Consider the following 18,691-nt stretch of genomic DNA (forward strand, 5'->3'; position numbering starts at 1 on the left):
AGGCATGGAATTATCCTTGGAAGCAATTGGTGTGGAGGTTTTCATTTCCTTAAAATTATTACAGGGTGTGATTTAGGTACCTTGGTTAACTTATCCAAGTGAAGGTTCCTGAGATTTAGGATACACTCCAAACTTTACTGTGATCTGATAAAAAATATATTAGTTGATAGAGACAAAATGCTTTATCTCTTTATTTGCAGTATAAAAGATATATATTTCAGAGAGCAGGAAACTTCCTTCAAGAAAAAGGGAAGCTATCACCTAACGTATTGTAGACCTTTAGATGGGTTTCTGGAATTGAATTCCTTATTTTATGTTGTTCTTTGTAAATTCCACATAAAAGATATTGAGACAGTCTTTAAGTGCTTGAAGAATAAGAAAACAGCCTCGAACTTAGAAATCTAAAGTAATCAAGTATTGCAGAGATAGAGAAGAGATGTTTGCTACAGTCCCTGGAACTAGTACCTAGACTTACACTAAAAGAAACACAGTACCAGACAGGAAACAGCCAACATAGAAAATTAGGTTTAGTTTGTTCTCATACCTGAAGCTGTTGTAGTCCTTTCTTCTGCAAGATGCACCTTCTTGCTGTTTTGGACACCAAAGACACTGGTAGAATTAATGCCTGTGCTTTATGCCGGGGTAGTCGTCAAAACCCAGGTAACTTATTCCAAGATGGTAGCATGAAACACAGGAGCTTTGTTACCTCACTAGATGGACATCTGTCTGGCAGATCCTTGAACTTACCTCTTCCCTATCACCACTAAATCTGTCTCACTAAGTTATCTTTTCCTTGGATTTTTAGATTAAAACATGGCATTTTATGATAAACAGTAATATATGAATGATAATATTCCTTACATTATTTCTTCTTGCATGACACAAAAAGACGGACTATGTACCTGAAGAAATGACAATCATATCTTCCTTCAGGGGTCTGGACCAGGGTGTGATATTTTACAAGGATTATAACACACAGAAAGTGACCAACTCTAAAAAACCATTATAGGGTGATTTCTATAATTCATTCCTCAGCTGAGGGGGGAGGGACAAGTAAAAATCTTCAAATTGCTAAAGAATTTCTTTAGTACTTTTTAAAATTAAAAAGAGGCTGTAAAGACTATCTAATTTAGTGTCCCACTTGAATTTTTAGCCCCCTAAAAATGCTTTAAGTTGTAATACAAAACTTTAATATCTTGAGGGACAAATTTCTCAGTGAATTTTTATGTAGCCTCTGATATCAGGATCTTTGGTTGTAAAACGGTGTATTTCTCTAGAGCCTCCCATCAGTAGGAGGAGAGCTCAGGTCACATAGAATGTTAGGCCTCCTTCTGTATTCTTCTTCCCCAGGCTGCACTTAGCCTCACTCATTCATATGTCTGGTCTAGTTGATTTTCTTTAAATAAATATCATTTAACTATACAGTTGCTGAAAAATGTTTCCAGTTGAAGATACTGTTATAGCAAAGATATTCTTATCTCTGCAGAGTGTACAATGGCTCTGTTGGTAGGTCTTTAAGTGCTCTCAAAAGACCCAAAAGTATCCCAAGCTGAGGAGAGTTGGGGGAGAGGTGAGAGGTGACTGGGTCACAGAGTTAATTTAGTCACTTTGTCAGGGAATTAGGGACCCTGTACCAACAACCATGATAGATGCAATCTTTTATCCTGTGAGAACGTAAGTAAACAGGAATATCCAAACAGGAAAGTTTGCCCTCACCACACTCCAAGTCTGCCACTGCCTCCATTCTGGAATTCCCAGGCCCCAGAACTGTAGAAATGCTTGCTTTCTAAATACCCCCATCTGTGGCATTTGCAAACACACCACAATCATATCCTACATTACCACCACTGAAACCTTCCTCCCTCCTCCCATTAGCACTGAAGCCAGGCCTCTACATCCCAGAGCTCATCAAAAGCTGTAAACACTCAGACTGTTGCGGGATTTTGGGTTTATCTACTCACTTTACTTAACCATAAGTTCTAGAGAATATTTTTTCTGACTGCTGTTTTGACTTGTTTTTCAACATTTCCAATTCTTTTCTGTCAAATCACATGCATACACAGGGGATCATGAGAGCAGTCAACTGCTGAAATAACTTGAATTAAGATTTGCTATTAGAGTTGCTTACCTTGGTACCTCCAGGCTAGAACATTGTAACTGCAAACCTAGGATGATTTCTCTTGAAAACTCAGTCACAAGAGCAGCTATGTCTTCTTGCTCTGCTGTACCATTGAAGGGTCAGCAGTGACCAAACCCTTTCAGACTCTCCTTTCCCTTCCTTCCAGATGATGTTTATTCTGCTGTAACAAGAATTCAGTTCACTCTTCACTGATCAAAAGGGTCTGCCATCTTTTGTGTTGCTTGAACATCTGAGATAGTCCTAAATAGCAACCTTTTAAGTGAAACAGGTGCAGGCACCAAGCCAAGAGTGGGACAAAGACATTCTCAAAGTCTCTGTTGTGGTAGAGGATTGGCAGAAGTGCTGTAAACATGATGACAGGAGATGTGGAAGAGCTTAGTGGAAATTCAGCCTGTGAGTCTTCATGTCTTCTTTGTATCAGTGGCTAACCGACTTTAGTTTCTTAACTCTGGCATCAATTAGAAATGCTCCTATTCCTCTGAAAGTTGGTCCACAGTGAAAAATGTTTGGTAATAAGAAATTTGGGTTTAGTGTGTATGTGTGGTTATGTGTTACGGGAAAAAATGCAAGTATGGGCAAGAGTTCTTGATATATATATTGTATGTCCATATATATATATATATATATACATACATACATACATACGTACACACACACATATATATATACACACATATTGCATAAATATATAAAAGAGCTCATTTTTAGTTTTCATTTTAGCTGTGTATGTGTGTATTTGTGAAGGTGAGTGTAAGTTCCCTGAAGAGGCATCTTATCCTCTGGAACTAGAATAGCAGCAATTGTGAGCCAATTGACAAGGGTGCATTCTGAGAACAAAACTTGGGTCCTCTTAAAGAACAGCATGAATTCCTAATGCTGAGCCATCTCTCTGGGCAAATGTGCAAAATTTTATATATCATTATCTGCTAGCTACTTCATGTGTGAGTGTGTATGTGAGTGTGCATATGTATGTCCTTGGGGCTAGATGGTTGCAAGGAAGTGAAAGTGTGTTAGTGTGAACCAAGACTTACACAGTATATTTGAGAGTTTGTAACACCCACACACTCTAACACACACACTCACACACACACACACACGCACACGCACACGCACACTGCTCTTCATCTGTACAATGTAGAAGCAAATGTTTATCTATGACTTTAAGGAAAATGAAAATATAATTTCACATCCCATTCTAATTTTTTATACTACATTTACCTTCAAAACCCAAATCACAGCATATATCCATTGACTGCTCACTTCTCACTGAGACTCCAGAAGCATCATCTTCTGTTTGATTCAATTTCACAGCCTGGCTCACACGGGAGGTGACTATGCCTTGAGGAAGGCAGCTCTAAGTGTGAAACTTCCTGAGAGGAAGAAATAATGATCATGTGTGTCACAAGAGCAGAGAAACAGTTACACCTATAGGTTTCATAAAGAAAGTGTGATATGTTCTGTTTCGCATCTGCTCAGGAAGCCAGCAGCCACAGCTAGGAGGCGTTGTCTAATGTATAGTTAAGTTAAAAGGCAGGCTAAGACTGGCCTATTGATATCTGATTTGTAAGTCTGGTTGTTGTTAATAATAAGCAGCCAGGCAAGGTGGGACACCCCATAATCAACAGCATTTAGGGAGCAGAGAGAGGAGAAACTTGAATTCAAAGCCAACCTCACCTCCATGAGACCCTGTCTTGAAAAACCACTCCATCAGTAAAAACAAAATATTGCAATTATGACCAAATTATTTTTTATTGAACTTGCAAACTCCTTGCTTTCATATCTGGAAATCTAAAGAGATATATAGTTAGTCGTACACTAGGATAATTGTGAGGTCAAAGTAAAATTATGTATGCAAGTCCTTTATTTCATAGCCTAGAAGGAAATTTTTTCCAATTAACGCAGAAATAGTATTTTAATTAATCGCATATATTTTCCCACATGGTACAATCCTATTTTCTCCATACAATATTACCAAAATTTTATAATTAAATGAAAACAAAATAAACAACTGCAAAACAATTTCGTTTGCTTTATACTATTAAAGTTTGCTTTGAACATGTAGGTAAATTTTCATAAACACATCTCAACTATTTAAGTGTTCTCTAATTTTAAAGATACAATCCCATGTATAATGAATATCTTTCATTAAAATTATACTTCCAGCTTTTGATGTGCTGGGGCATCAAACCCTACACTGTTAATGAACAATGAAGAATTTTCAGACATCACTTGTTCTTTTCAAGGTTCATAGTTCCAACTCAATAGTCTAATTCACTAGATACAATAACAAACCATGGAAAAGGGCTATTAAGTCAGCTCCAGTCTTCTGAGGTTAATAAGTGACTGAAATATATTGCTTTTCGATATGTTGTGATGACTTGTGGCTAGAAATGACTTCTTTAGAAGTCCAGGTGTTATCGTTCAGAAAAATAATTTAAGGTCAAATGTATATAGATACAGAGTTGTGATCTTTAAGTGTATATAGATACTTAGAAATAGAAACATATTCAAATAAAAAAATTAACAAACTTTTATACTATTTCAAAGTGAATACTGATTGGGAAATTTCATTCATTCAGTATGATAAGAATTACCTAAATTACATTGGTAATTATGTTAGGACACAGACTCACTGGCTCAAAGCTTCTGAGATTCTCCTGTCTCTGACTCCCATCATGCACTGACTTTATGTGGGTTTTAGGTATTTGAACTCAGGGTCTTATGAAGGCATGTCAAGCATTTTATCCACTGAGTCATCTCCCTTACCTAGTCTTCCATATTTATGAATACTATTTTCTTCTTAATCAATAACTTCCAGATACAACCATGATAAGTTGAATGAAAAGAGAAAAAGTGATTAAAACCTACCCACACATGAACCAGTCTCTGCAGTTTTTAGAAATGAACATTAAAATACCAGAGGTAAAATTTGAAGGAAACAGATGACAGAATTTAAATTTTCATATAGAGAATAGAAGTCACTACTTAGTAAGTATAGTCATCCCTTAAAAACATATACTGAGCATATTAAGTAAAAGAAAAAAAACAGATTGAATGTTTAAACAGAACATTCAGTAAAAGAGTAGGACAGTGCACTGTTAAATAAATCAGCTGAAGACAAATAGCGAACAAATAAGGATGTGAAATATGCAAAAACCTACTAAAGGACTACAGTCAGATTGCAGAGGCCTTCTCGAGGCATTGGGTTGTCCTAAGAGAAAGCAAAGGATTGGGGGAGGCAGGGAGCTATTTGAGGAGGTACACAGAGGCTTCCAAAATACAGAAAATAACTCATCAGAAATCCATGAAGCTATAACGAATGCAAGTCAAATGAACCCAAGAAATCATCACCCACCTGTTATAACAAATACTCCAAAACTAAAACCAAAGAGGGAATTTAACAAAATAACTCTTCATAAAGACATCCTAACATCAAAGAAAGTGATGTCGTAACATACTGCTCAGGAGAACTGAGAGAAATGAGACAAACTTGGGAATAGGCTTTAGAAAACCATTTTAAACCACCAAAAACTACCTACAAAGTTTAAAATGTTACTGATAGCTTAATTGAGCTTTAATTATATAGAATAAATATAGTGACTATTTTCTTGACAGAATAACTCTGAATAGTCACATTAACTCACATGTTATTAAAAGCCCAAAGTATTCAAGTTCAGGCACTGATGGAGATAATCCTCTTTAGCCAGGCTACACTAACTCTAAAAACTGATTATCTCTGTCTGTAATTTCTATCATGTGCCACTTCGTTTCTTCCCTAAGAATAGTCTTGCATATATTCTCACTGCTTGTGTTTATCTCATGAAAATATTCCATCTACTGGGCACATATATATCTGTGAATGGTCAGGAAGATGACTTTTCATTTATCTAAATAGTTTTGATATACAGAATATATACTAAGACATGCTTCATAAGTAGAACTATTTGTCTCGAGGACTATAAACACTTAAAAGCCTGTTTTGCTCTTTCTACTCAGACTAATTGCACACAATTAGCTCACTTTTACCTCAGAGCAAGTTCAAACTAGACTAGACTAAAGGCTTCTATAAATAGATCACAAGTTCAAAACTTTACAGCTATGCACAAGGTCAGAGTCACAGCTGTCCAATCAAGGTTGCTACACAAAGCGCACTAAGAAGACCATGCCAATTTTCCAGATGCTAAGTCTGCTGACAATATACCTATGTGTTCGTTATTGCGCTCTGTGCCCCCTGTCTGGACACAGTCTTACTCCTGAAACCTTGAAATCCTTGTTTCGCCATGGGAAATGGCTTGTCTCCTTATTGTTTACCCTAGGAAAGTGCTTTTGACCAATGAGAGGTAACTGTTGAAATGTTTTTATTGCTTCAAGTCTCTTGCAAGAAAGACAATTTTTAGGTTAGAGGAGAAGAATCTAGGAGTAATTAGAAGTAGGGCAGAAGAATTAGCACAGAAGCAAAAAGTAAAAAAAAAAAATAGAGACTTCTTTAGAACAGCAGAGTGTGAGAGAATCCATTTGCTCTCAGAGACTCCCAGAAGTTCTGTTTGCCTTAGATAGCATTTGATCTGAGCCCTGAAGTGAACCCTGGGGCTGGACCCCAAAGACCCTTGGTACTTTAATGTCTATCATTTGAGATGGAAATGGCTATAGAGGGGTGGGCACTCAGCCCCCTTGAAATCTTTTTGTTTCTGCTTAGTGGCCCACAAGGTTGAACCAGTGCTTCTTGTGGGCATGGGTGGGATGATAACCACTGGAACGTGAGAAAAAATTTTATTATCCATAATTATTTTATGTAGAGTACAAGGTTTTGGGTTTATCCCATACACATAAAACCTATACTGTCCTGTGATCCACCCCAGCCATTCCTACAGGTTCCCTTATGATATCAAAGTAGTGCCAATATTTGCTTTAACTTTCAACATCTGTAAATTTAGTTGAACATTTATTTTTGTAAGAAATATTGACAAAGATAAAAGATACCAAAATAATCCCAGCAAATGAAAATATAGATAAAAATTCATTAATATGAAAACGTGCTTAGAGTATTTAATCTCTAGGAAATATTTAAAATCTCAAGGATATAACACTAGAATCCACAAGAAAGTCCCCAAATTCAAAATTAATTGAACCAATAGAAATACAGCTGAAACAATCATGTGATGCAAGAAGATTGCTCAGTAGGAACACCCTAATGGCCATAGGAAGTCTAAGCAGATGCTTTAATCAGAACTTTTACTCCAAGGAAAAAAACCGCTTTACAACAAGTTTTTAGATACCAATGGGAGTAGCAAACATGTACATGATCACTAGCTCAAACTATAATCTAGTTACAATAAATATGTGTACACCAATGGTTCAGAGAAAAAGTCATAGGTCCTGATTTTCCCAGTATGTGTTTGAGTTCCTATGTACACGGATAGTACAGGATTCACTTATATCCTGAAAAAAAAATTTTCTCTCTTCTCTTCCTCTCTCTTTCTGTCTCACTGTCTCTCTCCCTTTCTCTTTGTCTGTCTGTCTCTCTCTCCGTCTGTCTCTCTCTGCCTCTCTGTCTTTATCTATCTCTCGTTCTCTCTCTCTTTCTCTCCCTTCTTTTTCCTCACCATCCTTTTTTCCCACCAATCAATCAGCAACACAACTGTTGCTAATAAAGGGGTCGTATTATTTTCTTTTTATCCCATATTTCTTAATAGAGACTATTACTTAGATGTTAAAATTTTGCACCGGTTCATGTTAATTACAGATGACAGTCACCCACTTGGTTTCAATTACTTCTTATCCACTGTTATGTCTGACACAAAATCATTCCATTTATCTCATTAAAAATAAGCACATAAAAATATCAAATTGCTTATAATTGTTCATATGTTTAGTGTTTCAACTGCTGGTATCATTTAAATTAAAAATAGATATATGGAAAACATATACAGCAACTGGAATAGTAAAAAATACCGGTTCCATTATGTAAAACAAACTTCAAACTACTTTATAAGAATAAAATAAAATTCATGCTGACTTTGTCATTTTCTATGGTGTAAGAAAATTTCAATGATTCATATATTTTTTCAGGTAATTTTTTACTTATGTTTTTCTTCAGTACAATAAATAACATCAAAATGAGTTATGGTTTTCTAGCCAACAAATCCATTTGTTCTTTAGCTAGCCATTTATAACATATTTTGTTTTAATAAATTTAATTCCAAAGCTCCCTTATAATTTTAAATCAGTTCATCCCCAGGATGTTATTTATTTCAAATACTTAGCAATATATAAAGTTGTATGTTTCCTGGCAAGTTCATTTTCTCCACTGAGAACAAGAATATTCCTCTCTTATTGATAAATATATTTCTTTCACTCAATAAAAGATGTGAAAGATAAGCCAAAGCATATGACCAAGCTGCTTGACCTTGGGGTTCCTCTGCAGGTACTGGTGAACACAGCAGCAAGGGGAGCTCCTCCCCACCCAGCTGCAGACAGAATTCTAAGTGACTTCTCTGGCACCTGCTCTGCTGATAAGGGCTTCGGCATTTCCTCCTTTGGATGACAGCCTGGACCTATCAAATCACTGGGACTTTGTTGCTGTGGTGTTTTATGTTATTTGACAAAAGTCAAGGTATCTAAAAACCTCTAGCAGGGTCACAAACCTGATCATTTGGATTAATGAGGAAGGATATTGTCCTGAAAAGTTGTCATGACAGGGATGTCTTTCAATAGAGATTGAACCCTTCCCCAGAGAAGCAAAGAACTGAGCTCTTGATTGACAGCTGGAAATAGTGAGCTGCCCCGTTGTGACTAGTGGAGGCTCTCCTCTGAATTTCTTCTCTCTTCGATGCCAATCTAAGTTTTTTAAATATTTTTATGACACATTACAATTCAAAGTTTATTAAAAGTTGAACTCCTAGTAATATTTCTAGAAACAAGAACTGCCACAAAAGAGTCAACATGATTTTGAGCACACGTGTCTCTAGAATGTAAATTTCAATTCCTTGTATTTAAACACAAAAATATTTTTTGAGAAGAGAAAAGAATGAAAAAAATATTTCACAGGAAAATGACATTTTCAAAAAGTTGTATAATTTTAATCCACTTTTAATTTATTGAAATTTTAATGCAAATCTTTGTAAGTTGCCTGTGCAGAATGTTTTCTGGTTTGGTTTAGTCTGGTGTTTTAAATTATTTTTTCTTATTTTTGATTATTTTTTTTCATTTATTGTGCATACAAATCACATTTTCCCCTCCAACCTCTCTTCCTGTTTCCTACCCCTTCCTCCTCTTTTCCCCTCATTCACCCAATTCTCTTTCATTCAGAAGGGGCAGGACTTACATGGGAGTCAACAAAGCTTAGCATATCAAATTGAGGCAGGATTGAGCTCCTACCCCTTCATCAAGGCTGGGCCAAGCATCCCAACATGATGAATAAGTTCTAAAAAGCCATCTCCTGTTCCAGACAAGCAGACCAAGCTATACAACTGTCACAGAGAAGCAGAGGACATAGGTCGGTCCCATGCAGGCTTCCTAGCTGTCCATCCATTGTCCTTGAGCTCCCACTAGCTCAGGTCAGTTGTTTCTGTGGGTTTCCCTTTCATGATCTTACTCACCCCCTTGTTCTTACAATCCCTTCTCCTTCTCTTCAATTGGACTCCTGGAGTTTAGCCCAGTTCTTGGCTGTTGATCTCTGCATCTGCTTCCTTCAGTAGTTTGATGAGGGATTTCTGATGACAATTAGGGTAGTCACCAATCTGATTACAGGAGAAGACCAGTTTAGGCATCCTCTCCACTATTGCTAGAAGTCTTAGCTGGAGTCATCCTTGTAGTTTCCTGGTAGCTTCCCTGGTACCAGATATAAGAACACAGAGGTGGATCAATGCAATCAAATTAAAAACCCTAGTATAAACCCATCCACCTATGAATATCTGTTTTTTAACAAAGACGTGAAAAAATATACAATGGGTAAAAGAAAGCATTTTCAACAAATGGTGTTAGCATAATTGGATATTCTCATGTAGAAGAATGAAAATAGATCTGTATTCATTACCCTGCACAAAACTTAGGTTCAAGAGGATCAAAGACCTCAACATAAATCCAGTTGCACTGAACTTTGTTGAAGAGAAAGTGGGGAGTAGCCTTGAATACATTGGCACAGAAGACCACTTCCTAAATATAACACCAGTAGTAGTATAAACACTAATTTTGATAATTAATAAATGGGACCTCCTGAAATTAAAAAAAAAAAAACTTCTGTAAGACAAAGACACTGTAAATAAGGGAAAAAGGCAGCATACAGAATGGGAAAAGATCTTCACGAGTCCCACATCGAGCAGAGGGGTGATCTCCAAAATCTATAAAAAACTCAAAAAAATTAGACATCAAAACATCAAAGTGTCCAATTAAAAATGAGGTACAGATTTGCACAGAGAATTTTCAACAGAAGAATCTCAAGGACTGAGAAACACTTAAAGATTTTTTTCAGCATCCTTAACTATCAGGGACTTTGGAAGGTCTGATGCATATGGGTTTAAAGGCATGCTTAGAGAACTATGCTACTACTTCATGCCCTTTCTTTAAAGTAAAGGTGCCGTGACTATTTTCCTAGGGAGTCTATTCTATTTATCCCAGAATGAAGGGATAAAAGCAGGCCAAAGACACCAATCTATCAGAGCCAAGCTGGATGAACCTGTAAATGAAGGGGTCTTTTTCCCACCCCATCCCATAGCCTCTTCTAAATAATCACTTGTTTTAATTAATTAGTTAATATTAATTGCAAAATGTTTGGCCAAACAGTTCAGGCTTATTACTAACTAGCTCTTTCTTTGAAATTGATCCACTTCTATTAATCTGAGTTTTGCCACATGCTCTAACTAATACATCTTGGTCCTCCTGTGTCTTACTGGCATCTCCCAACTTTCCCTTCTCCTTTCTGTCTCTCAGTTTGACTTTTCTGCCTGGCTTTATTCTGCCTTGCTATAGGTCAAAGCAGCCTTTTATTAACAACCAAAAAGAGCAACACTCATTCATAGCATACAGAAGATTTATCCCACAGCATAAGCTGATGTATTTACAGAAGATATGGCAGAAGTTTGGTGACCTCAATAGCAGCATCAGGGAAAGGCTACCACACTATGGTTGTAACTCACAGAATCTGCATTACTGCTGTCAAGTCCCAAAGAAATTAGGCGCAAATGACTAAATGGGGTGCCTATTAAAAGTACCAAAATGCACACTAGCAGCCAGACTCTCTGAGCATCACAAGTCCTGACTCATCTCAGCATTTCTCACACCTGTCCCCTGCCCCATCCCCTACTTTAAACCTCTCCAGCTTTGCAACTTCGCGACCCTGTTCTGATTCCCGTAAAAACATGCCATTTCAGCCATGCATTCTCTTTGTCCTCTTGCTTCTCCTTCTCTCTTGTTCCTCTGCTCTTGGCTCCTGGTCCCTCTCTTTGCTCCCTCTCTCTTCTCTTCCTCTCTCATTCTCCCAATCTCCCTCTCCTCTCATGGCCTGGTTCAGTCTGCTGGCCATTTCAGTCTACTGCTCTCTCCCTGCTCTGAACTCTTCCAGATGCCTCTGGCTCTACGCTCCCTCATATCTACAATAAAAACCTTCTCCACCACCCAGGAGCATTCATGTCCTCATTTCATTCAACTGCACCGCCCTTTTTAGTTTGAAGGTGGCTCCACTGAAGAGTCTTCCTTCTTTAGCAGCAGTAGTTTAACCCTTAATAATTACAAGGCTCCTCGCAGGCCTTGTGCTTTTCATGAGTCTCCCATAAGCCTCCTGGGCCTCAAAAAGAAGGAATCGGTTACACAGTAATGACATTCTCTCATAATGTAAAGTACAGATCCCAGCACATTCTGTCTGTTACGAATATGAGGTGTTCCAACTCAGCTGCATAGGTCCTTAGAAATCACAGAGACACTTCACAGTTCAGGACAGAGACAGGGACGTGGGGCACAGCACAACATTCTGAGGTAGAAACTTCCAGCCTCACTTCAGATTCACCCAGATTTTCATTTGGTTGCACATCTTACTATTTTTAGGTATGATGTCATTTAAATAGGAGTCTTCAGAGCTTAGAAGTTTATATAAATAGAGACGAAGGAGCTTGGGATTTCAAACAAGTTCATGATGCAACAGTATCAGTATCTGAGTTATAGTAAAATACCCACATGACCTTGTGAAAGATTGATCACAGGTAGGTTACATAACTACCAGATAACCCAGTTCCCACAGTTAGGATAATCCCATCCAGACATGAAGTGGAGGCGGTGACGGGAAGTAGGGCTCACTGAGGAAAGGGAAATGGGATAAACATCAGAACACACAAACTAAATATAAGAAATGCTGAACTAAATGCCCATGTAAACAGTGCTGAAGGCAGTGTATCAGCACACTACTTAACGGAGGAAGCAGTGAAAGACAGAGAACAGGCTGCACAGCTTTTAAAATGTATTGCATTTGTGTATGTTTCTAATGTATACACGTATAGTGTGTATAATATGCACATGAGGGGATATGTATAAGAATCTTTACATTTGAGTCATGACATCTCTTAGTTCTCTTATTTCTCTGTTAAGTTCCATCTGGTTGACCTGTCCATTGGGGAGGCTGGAAAGTTGAAATCTCCTACTATTTGAGTATGGGATGTGATGTGTGATTTAAGTGTTAGTAATGTTTCTTTTACATATGTGGGTGCTCTTGTATTAGGACATAGATGTTCAGGATTGAGACTTCATCTTGATGTTCCTGTTATGAGTATAAACTGTCCTTTTCCATTTCTTTTGATTGACTTTAGTTTGAAGTCAATGGAAGACAAGGGGAGAAGGGAGGAGGGAGGAGAACCTGAGGGAATGGGATAGTTGAGATGGAAGAAGGACAGATATGAGAGCAATGAAAGAGATATTTTGATTGAGAGAGCCATTATAGGGCTAGCAAGAAACCTGGCACTAGGAAAATTCTCAGGAGTCCACAAGTATGACCACAGCTAAGACCTTAAGGAATAGAGGAGAGGGTGCCTGAGCTGACCTTGCCCTGTAGTCAGACTGATGAATATCTTAATATCACCATAAAACCTCCATCCAGCAACTGATGGAAACAGAGGCAGAGACCTGTATCAGAGCACTGGACTGAGCTCCCAGAATCCAGTTGAAGAGTGGGAGAAGTGAGAATATGAGCTGAGGGGTCCAGACCATGATGGAGACGCCCATTGAAACAATATACCTGAGCTAACGGGAGCTCACCAACTCTAGCTGCTGGAAGAAAACAGCATAGGTTCCAAGCTAGTCCCTCTGAATGAGTGTGACTGTTGTGTGGCTGGGGCAGATTACAGGTCCACTGGAAGTGGGACCAGGATTTATCCTTACTCCATGTAGTGGTTTTTAGGGAGCCTATTCTTTTTGGATGGATACCTTGCTCAGCCTGGATATAGAAGGGAGGGTCTTGGACCTTCCCCAAAGCAATGTACCTTGACCTCTGAGGAGTTGATGAAAGGCAGGTCGGGTAGGGGGCATTAGGTAGAGGGGATGAGATAAGGAGAGAGAGTGGGAGCTGATATTGGTATGCAAAATGAAAACAGATAGTGTTTTCTTTAAAAAAATAATAAAGTGAAAAAAGAATCCTAACATGACATGGTAAGAAGATTGTGCATCAGTATCAGCAAGAGTTATTGCTCTCACATGCAGTGTTGGTCATAGACACTATGCAAGGAAAGTGACTCATTGTTCTAGTTTCACTGCTGCTGCTGTGATGAAACACTGAACAAGATCAACTGTGAAGGCTCAGGTCTATCATCTCAGATAAGTCACAGCAGGAAATCAAGCAGCCAGTGTCAGCACACCTGCCATCAAGAGCAGAGAGAAACACATGCTCCTATACTGCCTGCTTGCTTGATCTCGGTTACTTTCTTCACTCTCCGATGGTTCAGGTCCCAGTGAGTGGAATGATACTATAAAAAGTGAATTAGGTCAACTAATGATCAAGGGAATCCCATCGGCAGGCCCACAGGCTAGTCTGATTAAGATAATTTCTCTGTACATTTTCACAAGTTGACTTTCAAAACACTCACACTTGTTGGTAGTGCATGCCTTCAATTCTCACGTTCAGGAGGCAGAGGCAGGCAGATATCTGTGAGTTTGAAACCTGCTTTGTCTACAGAGCAAGTTTCAGGACAGCCTCCAAAGCAACACATAGAAACTCTGTCTCAAAATAAAACAAACAAACAAAAACAAAAGAACAAAACAAAACCAAAAAACAAACAACGTGTATCACGCCCACATTCATTGGTGCTATTATCTGAGATAGGGCTTTACCTTGTAGACCAGCACCAGCATGCTGGTCTCAGTTGCTGGATTACATCTATCTGCCATCCCAACTAGCTCTAGCCCCTTATTATTATTATAATCATCATCATCATCATTATTATTATCATTATTATTACTACTACTACTACTATTATTATTATATCACTGTAGTGTGGATATGAAATAACCTTAAAGAAATTCTGTCTGTCTTTCCTGTTTTTACTTCAACCAACCATGTCCATAGCTACTCTGAAAGTCAGAGGGAGTTTTGACCATCTCCTACAACTGTCCAGCGCCTTCAGAATCTTAGTGTAGTCGTGATGGGAGTGGTCACCTCAATTGTACTTTCTCTAGGAACTCATGCTTCTTTCTGATGATGCCCTCACTGCCAACTCAACTGGTTTGGCTGTGTACATTCCCTGGCACCATTGTCATCCATATTTCTCAAGTGAGTGTTCAGGTCAGTTCATTTGGATATGATGTGAACAGTTCAGTATATCACTTTTCCATATTCACACAAGTGCTTATTGATTAGGACCATGCTAGTGAACTGCAGTGATGCTCACATTTCACACCGGGAGCTGTCAGTACACATCCCTGAAGGCAGAATATTATAGGAGGAACGTTCAGTAAGCATATATGATTTTAATTGCCTTACAACGTGGTTCCTACTGGTTTGCCAGACTTCCTACTGAGGCAGAACAACCAGGAGATCCAATTTGTGTCAGAAAAGGTTAAAATGTTTCTTTTTCCCAGGTGAACTAGCAGTGGGAGAGCTGAGTGGTTACCATGGCAACAGAGGTGACAGCGCACCCTCCACTGGAGACTGTAGAGGACTAGCTCTCCTAACAAAGGTTAAGAGAAAGGGTCTCCAAGCACAAGTTCACTTGCCTTCCTTACAGACTCAAGGCTCTGAAATCAGAAACTATTCAGTCTGCTATGAAAAACACAAATTCCTGTCCTAGCAGAGCCTGTCCATGCTGACTTTCTCTGCAGAAGATTTATTTCTGCTTAGGCTGTACCTCTCTTTTTCTTGTGAGCGATTTTATTTCTAGTATTTTAAATGTCTCAATCTGTCAAGAATATCACTGGGTCAAGGGCATGGATATACTACACTTACAGCGATTTTCAAAACTGATTGTCAGGAATCAACACACCATTTAGCTTTGATATGTTATCTACGTGCTGCTTTTGATTTTGTGAACAAATGATTCTGCTTTCCAATTATCTTGAAATCTGATCTCTTAGGATCTTATCTGAGACTATAAGTTATGTAAAGGTCAACTGAGGTCAATTGGCCTGATTCTAAAATTAAGTTTTCTGTTCTACGCGTGGTTCGCCGCTCCATTCGTTGATCTGTTCTGTATTTTTTTCTCATTTTTTTCATTGTAGCCACTTTATTTTTCTATACATTTTTTCAAGTGTATGAAAATAAATGAACGAATCTGTGATATTGTATACTTTGCATAGTTATTGTTTCGATCATATCAGGTAAAATTATTCTGAAGAGATCTTATTATAAGCAATCTTGCTATTTTTTTATTGCTTTTGTTGCTGAAGCAGCTTCACCATACATAACTTTAATTCTCCAGGTCTCTTCCCCTTTTCTCTGCTTTTCTTTGCTTCCTGAGAAGACCTGGTGCTGAGGGCATTTGTACTTTACATTGTTTTTTTAACTATGGGCAGTTTACCATGGGCCACTCAGCATCTGAGGCTTCAGTCAGACATGTTGGGATCTTTTGATTCACATCTGGGGGGTCTTTGTGCATGAATGTGCTTGATGGAGAAGTGTTTCCCTCAAGTTCAAGTCTGCTGAGAGTGTATAAGAAAGATTAGTTTGTTGACTAGCTCTGCACATCACTGCTAAAGTGATCATGTTTCTTTAAAGCGACAGTCTAACTTGCATTAGTTAATGTGAGGACAAGCTGTGTTTCTGTACTTGGAATGGAATTTTTTTCATAACATTAGTTTATTCTTTTTGTCAGCATGTTCCACTTTTGATATTTTTAAAGGAGTTTTCATTTAGACACATATTTAAGAGAAGTCTCATTTCTAATTCCGACTTCTCCAAGTAATGGAGTCAAGGGTCTTATGATACAATGAGAAGATTTTGGAAATTTTCCATAACTTTGTAAAATATAAGTTTGTGAAATATTTACATTAATTTTATTTGAAGGATTTAGAATCATTCTATTACATCATTCGGTTTCCTTTGTTGGCAGATTTTATTCAATTGTTTTTTAAATAGCATAAAAAGACTCATATTTTCTATTTTATCTGACACATGCTTGCAAATTTCTCTATCTATGGAAATATATTTAATTTAACAGAAGAAATTTTAAAATATCCATTTATTAACTAATTTATTTGTTTTTCTTTTAATGATTCTATATTAGTCTGGTCTCTCTTATTGCTGAAATATACTTATTAGCTGGCAGCTCCTTGTTTGTGTGTAGTGTTTTTCTGTTGTGTATACTCTGAAGGTTTTTGATTTGTCTCATTGTACTATTACATGGGGAATTTTGTTTGTATGTCAGTTGTTTACCATCTGGACTCTCTGTATTAAAGCCTTCTATTGGTTTTAGAAAATTTGAAGATTCAAAATTGTACTTAGCTTTTCTTCTTTACTTTTCTTTTTTTTCCATGAAACTTAAATTGCACGTGTATTAACATATTGCAGTAACTCAAACGTCTCTTAGAATATTGCATTCTGAAATACACATTTGCTCCCTCTGCCAGATTATACTGCCCACTCTCTTTCTAATATTAGTAATATTTTAATTTCTTATATCTTTGTAATTCCTGAAAAGATTAGTCTGCATCTAGTTTTTATCTAATTCATCACAAAATCTTTATAGTCCCAGTGTGTTGTGTGGCTTTGTATGCTTGTTTATTTTGCCTTCTCCCTAATCCTAAAATAACAGGTATTTCTCATTCCACGGCTTAAAAATTAGTTGGCCAATTTTCAAAAATGTAGTCTTTATTCATGATTAAGGCTGAAAGATCAAGCTGTGGTACCCCATCCCCTCAAAAGAAAATGATAATTAACTATTTTATTAATCAGCTGTTGGTAATTCATCAGTGTTATGAACAAGTCACGTTCAAACTGATATAGAGTCTGAGGCTATAGAAATGCACATGTCTCTGCCTTCCTATGTTCTAAGCACATTGCTGGGTTTTCTTTCTCTCCTCGGAGGACTGTTTGGAGAAGCTCGTTTCTTTTCACACAGAATCAGTGACAGTCAGGAGGTGAGCGGGCACTGTTTTCTACCCTCAATGCACCTCAAAGAGGCTTTCCTTCTGTATTTACTAACCTTAGCTCTGTGGCTTTTGGAGTACTTTGCTTGCTTTCAGAAAGGGCTTCAGAACTGATGCGACTTTACACATCGTTCATGGATGCCCTCTCCTGCTATACAGTGCTTCATATTCCTGCTTATGGTTTGTAGTAAGCTGTAGATTTAAAAACTAGATCTATCATCTTCATATCTCTATAGATACCTGCTAATTGGGATTCCTTTTCTTTCAAGAAACAGGTTAGGAGCATTTTCTATTCATTTAATTTCATGTTAGCTTTAATGATAGTAGTATATTCCCACTACTTTTCCTTCTTGGATGGAATATTTTAGACTCTCATAGAATACCTTGACCATTTATTATCAATCCTATTTAAAATATCAGAAATGAAACTCCAAGTTTTATTTTGCCTCCAGAGAGCAATGAAAGAACAGACTTTTTCTCCAAACTTTAACTTAAAATTTCTGTTTAGCTTCTCAGTCTCTCAGGAGCCACTTCTTTTTTATATATATTTGGAAAAATACTTAAGTAGGAAAAGTGTTTCCACACCTGAGCATTTTGAGACTTCAAAGTCTGCCTGGAAATAACAGCCAAATAAATATTTTTATCCTCTTATGTCCTCAAGCATATTTTTTACTTCTTTTCAAGCTTCAGTTCTTAGTGAGTAGATTGTTCAAGGGAAGTTATTATGTTGATTCCAAATCTATTATCATGCACCTCTAAATAACTTTGGATCAATCTTATTCCATGAAGACATAATTACTGCAACTTAATGGACTATTGATTCTAAAAGGCTGGAACACATTTCATTTTAATCACCATGCATATCTGGTATCAAAATTGATATATCAATTAGCAAAGGATGGACAGTTATTGAAAATAATACTTGATATATTTGCAATAGACCAAAATAACATGTAAAACAAACATTGCTTAAGAGAGAATAATAAATATCTTTGA

The sequence above is a fragment of the Myodes glareolus genome, chromosome 8 (genome assembly GCF_982192425.1).
Source record: "Myodes glareolus chromosome 8, mMyoGla1.1, whole genome shotgun sequence".
Classification (NCBI taxonomy): Eukaryota; Metazoa; Chordata; class Mammalia; order Rodentia; family Cricetidae; genus Myodes; species Myodes glareolus.